At 40.3% G+C, this 6,000-nt stretch overlaps 1 long non-coding RNA gene across 1 annotated transcript in view; it reads left to right on the top strand.

Annotated features, from left to right (window-relative positions):
• The first annotated feature begins 373 nt into the window (after nt 1-373).
• LOC140906601 (uncharacterized) overlaps nt 374-6,000 on the top strand; it is a 49,802-nt gene continuing 44,175 nt past the window's right edge. The window contains exon 1 of the long non-coding RNA XR_012157163.2: nt 374-555. This is a non-coding gene — a long non-coding RNA (uncharacterized LOC140906601). The remainder of the gene's footprint in view (nt 556-6,000) is intronic.

The following is a 6,000-nucleotide window of genomic DNA, read 5'->3' as shown; positions in this document are numbered from 1 at the left end:
TGTTCTGTTCATGGAGTAAGCACAGATAAGTTAGATACTCTTGCTGAAGGTTGCATTGCAACACTATTTTTATTTTTAGAATCCAGACTAATACATAGTAACTCAAAACAGGGAGAGACAAAGTAGGCTGCTCCATAAGGCACAGAGGCACAACTCACCCCACCTTGGTTTAGTCTGGTTCTTTCCAGGCTCCTCTGATCACATACTTCACTCCGGAGTCCCCTAGCGTGCAAGCAAAAACAGGCAATTGCCCCCCATCTCCCTCCATCCCCACACTGTTGAACTGATTCCTTGCAATTCCAATACAGTCCTTAGTACACCACAGAGTCTACTCTATGGCAGAGTGAAAACTACAAAATCCACAGTCCTTCAAGGTTAATCCCATTTTGGGATGCGCTAGAATGGGCATGATGAAACACATGCAAATCAGCAGGTGCTGCTGCTCCACTGTTCCAAGGGAAATTAGAATGAAAAGAAGAGCTCATGAAGAGCTGGTCATCTGTACACCTGGCATTTTTTCTGCTTTGATCTGTATATCCAATGTGTTCATCACAGGTAACTTCAAATCCTTTCTTATTGAATAGCTGTAATGTATAGTGTGTCAGGTGTTTTTTGAGCAAAGACTGAAAGAGCACTTCACTCCAAATTACATTCGGATCATATAACTAGATCTGGTCAAGAAGAGAGCACTGAAGACTGCTATGGATGAATATTAGCATATATATGATGAAACTGTCACCATCAGAATGATGAGACTTCTTACATTTATGAATTATTTAAATATACTTTGCTTCCATCTGATGAATCATTTTGAGCACATGGATTAGACACAAATTGTAATAAGTCTTGAAGAGGAGCAAAGCTATGTTGCCCAATAGTTGTTATATAGCTATTCTTTGTAATCCTTATTTTTTCTAGTGTAATCTGCTAAATATGACTCATTTCGATCAATTTTATCTCTTCCCTCATCTCCCCTACTAGCAACTCAGAGTGAGAGGTATACTTATTTTCTGACTGGGGAGATCAGCTCTGCTTAATTTATATGCGAGGTTGTTTATGCATTTCTTATGAAATTATGCTGATATTTCAGATCCATATAACACGACGGACAGCAGAAAATGGGACTTACTATGCAGCCTTTTGGAATTATTATTGCTGGGTTAGGGACTTTTCGAAATATGCATTACCTGTTCAGGAAATGTTTTTAAAACATGACCTGTAATAGAATATTTGGCCTTTGAACAATTATCCTAGCCCTTAAAAGCTATTGGTCTTTTTAGGGGCTTGTGAGTTTTTGGAGTTCTTACAGTCTATTTTGTAAATACCTAACATAGGACTTACCATAGATAGTTGGGGACATGTTAGGAGACTTTTGATTCCTTCATACCAGGATTCTAGAAAGAAGGGACCGTGATAACAGCTGATGATCCAGTTTCTCATCTCAGCGACACTGAGGCAATTTCTCTGAAGTCCGTGGTCTTACCTTGAAATGAGACTTTGGCCCACATGACGACAAAGCCACCACCATTTTTGTATAGACAGTTTTCCATATAAACTAGGATCTGAGGGCAGCTTATGGTCAGCAGATATATTAATATGTTAATGTTGATTTTACATTGATTGTAATAGTGATTTTAACTCATATTGCAATTTTAACCTTTCCAGGCTTCCTGGGATTTTTATGCATACACTTGGTCATCAAATCAAAGTTACTGTTGTAGTAGCAGCCTACCACAAAGACAAAAAGGCCTGAACAAGTGGCCAGAATCTTACTGTGCACTGATGCACTTTTTGGTTTCAGGAAGAACCACCAATTAATGACTGACAAAATCATGAAGAGTGGATCTAAAACTCTGAGCCAAACAATTATCCCAATTAGGGGTCTGATCTCGAGTGGTAGGTGCTGACTACTTACAATGCCCATTGATTGTAGCTCAGTGCTTGTATTCTTTGTATTATGTTTCCATTTTTCCTCTTTAGGAGAGATCCTCATTGCCTACAGATTCTATTTAAAAGTGTGATTTATTCTTTAAAAATGGCATTGCCCAGTTCTGCATTTCTTGTCTCTAAAACAAATAAAATTCAGGAGCCATACAATGTTCTTATTTATTTTATTTATTTTAATCAAAACAACCCAAATCCTTGTGTTTATAACCTTGAGTCTTGCAATCTCACCCTGGGATCTGAAAGTCAAGCTGATTCACAGATAACTTTCAATTATAGATAACATTTCTGTTTGAGGGTATGCAACAGAGTAGAATCTATGTGTGTCTGTCTGTCTTTTTTTCTTTTTCTGCCACAGCTGTATTGGCTCTAACATGAGTAAAAATAGTAAAAACTCACTGTTGCTAAAGAAAGCAGAAATGGCTGAATATACATAACGAGTATATCGTTGAGTAAAAAGCTACTATTTTTATAAAATCACTTATCTAAGCATAACTTGTGATAATAAAATCTCTTCTGATTCCCTGCATTATTACTTCTAAAAGTCTTGACTAATCACTCCCATTAAATACAAGCGAATGTGACTTTTTTTTGCCTTCAGTTGTCAATTCAGGTAACTGTACAGAGACTTGTGAAGTCTCAGTTGCTCTGTTTATTCTACTGTTAATCATATCAGGATACTACATATATCAAATTGTCCTAAAAATGGACAGATCAAACAACAAAATCAAATATGCTCTTAGTAATTAACAATTTCCTTGTGCAACAATTCAGGCACACATAATACATATTTATGTTGAATTGCTATTACAATAATACAGTAGTATAAGGGCCTTTTACAAACTCCAAATCTAGCCTGCTTGTTTCTTGGTTATGGCTAGGGCCCTACCAAATTCATGGTCCATTTTGGTCAATTTCACAGTTATAGGATTTTAAAATAATAATTTTCATGATTTCAGATATTTAAATCTGAAATTTCATGGTATTGTAACTGTAAGGGTCCTGACCCGAAACGGGGTAGTGGGGGCATTGCAAAATTATTGTAGGGGGGTTGTGGTATTGCCACCCTTACTTCTGTGCTGCTTCTGGTGGCAGTGATGCTTTCAGAGCTGGGCAGCCGGAGAGTGGCAGCTGCTGGCCAAGAGCCCAGCTCTGAAGGCAGCGCCATCACCAGCAGCAGCACAAGTACGGGTGGCATGGTATGGTATTCCCACCCTTACTTCTGTGCTGATGCCTTCAGAACTGGACCCTTGGCCCCTCAGCCAGCAGCCGCCACTCTCTAGCTGCTCATTGCCACTCTTGCTTCTGCTGGTGGTGCTGCCTTCAGAGCTGAGCACCTGCCAGCAGCCGCTGCTTTCCAGACACCCAGCTTTGAAAGCAGCACAGAAATAAGGGGGCAATACCACAACCCCCCTACAATAACCTTGCAATCCCGCCACAGCCCTCTTTTGGGTTGGGACCCCCAGTTTGAGAAATGCTAGTGTCCCTGACCCCTGTGAAATCAGTATAGTATAGGGCAGAAGTACATAAAAGACCAGATTTTGTGGTGGAAAACAGATTTCAAGTCCGTGATGCATTTTTCATGGCTGTGAATTTGGTAGGGCCCTAGTTATAGCCCAGGCTAGGAGTTGCAGTTCCTGGGTCTCTGCAGCACAGCATGCTGATAAGGGTGGAGTAGGCTATATAAGCAGTTCCCTGCAGGAATCAGTCAGTCACTTGAAACAGGATAAATAACTCCACAGATCTAGAGACAGTTAGTGGGCTTATGGACCTGGGGAAAGAAGCTTTTAACATTTACTAGTAGTGTAACTTTTGTTGATTGTTAAGATTTTGTGTTAGGAGCCCAGAGTAGGAGAGGGGCTTGAAATAAGATTATGACAGTGATCTGAGGTAAAAGGACAATGGGGCTGTAAAGTCCAAAGTGGACATCTGTTCAAATTTTAGGGGCACAAGGTGGAATCTCCCCTCCATGCCCAAAATGGGAGCTGAATGCAGACTCCCAGCAACTTGCCTGCACCCAAGGCAAGACTGGGGAAAGCTTGGCCTTGACTTATGCTTGGCTACAGTAGGTGGAGTTTGAGTTTAGCTGAAGAGCTAAATAAACAGGAGGATAATTTTAGTGCTTCTGAAATGAAATCTGCTTCCCAGGAGCCTGGAAACCCTGTGTGTCCTGGCTCTGCTGCAGCCTGTCAGGAGGGCTGCTAAGGAAGGAGACAAATAGGCATGTCAGTTGGCAGGGAACTTGGTTTCAGTTGAAAGTTCCTGCAGAACACTTGATTTTGATGAATCAAGATATTCTGATGGGAAAAATGTTCTGTCAGAAAATTTTCCACCAGCTCTAATTAATATACTAACAAGAGAAACTGAGGCAGCAGGTTTATTACCACAGCCAACAGGTGAGATCTCTCTCAGTAAACAAGTGTGAGATTTCTTTAATACCAAGGAGTTCAGATATTTACTACTGTATTCATGCTAAAAGAAATAGTTTATGAAAGGGTTTGAAAACAGCAAAGCATGTTTGCCAAGTTTACAAACTCCAAACTGCTCCTCTGTCATTGTTTTATGATTATATCTGTTTCCTTAATTTCTCTCCCTTGCAGATTACTAGACTTGTTCCCATGATGCTACTTGGAGAAAGCTTCCTGAGATGTGTTTTCTAGACTTAAGCGTTGCTTTCTTTCCCTGGCATAGCTTTGTAGCATTGCAGATTTCAGAAGAGTTTTCTGACATCTTTGCTACTGGATCCTTTTCTCAGCCAGGAACTGCCAGTCTGGTTTGCTTGACGTACGTTAGTTCTTAGCTTAAATTTAGTTCTCTTTTCTAGTCATGTTAAGAAAATGTACCTTCTTGATGGCTGATACCCAACAGATGAGCAATTCTTACTTCCGTTTAGTCCTTTACAAAAGAGAAAATATACTTTACATTGGTCCTTCAGAGGTGTGGAGAGTTAGTTTTCTGGCTGAAATCTTCAACTGTGCCAGGATTCTGAGTCTTGTTTGTTTTGCAGTAGTACCTAGAGGCCCCAGCTGAACTGCATTGTGTGGGTCATGTTCAGACAAAGAATCAATCAGACCCTGTTGTGACCCTAGACACCCCTATATTTATACCCTACACACTAATGCTATGTTTTCTTTTGTACAAAATATGTCTTGTGAGGTATCATTTGAAAACTAATAACATACTGGTCAACAATTTCATTGTAAAATATATATAACAATGTTTTATGTGAAATTTTGGATACTCACTGATATTATGCTTTTAAAGTCCATGACTAAAAGGTGTTTTAAACTAGGCATGTCAGGGGAGTTGATTAAAGGAATTTCTCCAGACAAAGGAAAGAGGCAGACACCTCAGACCATGTGGCCAAATTCAATGGGCAATTCATTTGTATCCGATGTTTCAGCAGGAAGAGATACTTTGTATAGTAGCAACCACCGGCGGGGGAGGAGCCAGAATGGAGCCTTATCCTCTAATTCTCATGGCTCCTTTACTCAGCATGCACTAATGAACGCTATCCGGGGGAACTCTCCAGATGAATACATTTCAAAAGTTCACTGAACTATAGAAAGAGCAGGAGTGAACCCTTAAGTGACCCTTCATCTTAAGGAGACAAAGAAACCAAGTGTTTTGGTCTCTGTGATGGGTGCTGGCCAGTAAAGGCTAGAAAGGAGACTGTGGCTGAGAGAAACCATCTTGAACAAAGACTCGGCCTTGCTAGATTAAGTTTTAGACTTTTAGATGCATCTTTTCACTTTTATTTGCTTGTAACCATCTCTATATTTCTCTTTTACCTGGTATCCCCTAAGCCATGCTCTTTTGCTAATACACTTGTTTTGCTTTCATTATAAATCATCAGTGCTGAGTGAGTTCAATAGTGTGTGCTTCTAGGAAGCTGACAGGTTGACATGTTACACTGAGTGTCTAGAGGCAGTGACACTAACACCCTTTCTGTGAGGGTCCAGTGAGAGGACCTAGTCCTTGCAGCAGGATGATTTTAGGGTGAATTTGGGGCTGGCAGGGTACTAAGGTCAGTCTTCAAGGAGTAACCAAGTTGGG

Source organism: Lepidochelys kempii, chromosome 2, assembly GCF_965140285.1.
Source record: "Lepidochelys kempii isolate rLepKem1 chromosome 2, rLepKem1.hap1, whole genome shotgun sequence".
Lineage (NCBI taxonomy): Eukaryota > Metazoa > Chordata > Testudines > Cheloniidae > Lepidochelys > Lepidochelys kempii.
The sequence above is the reverse complement of the archived record's forward strand: the minus strand, read 5'-3'. Positions and strand labels throughout refer to the sequence as shown.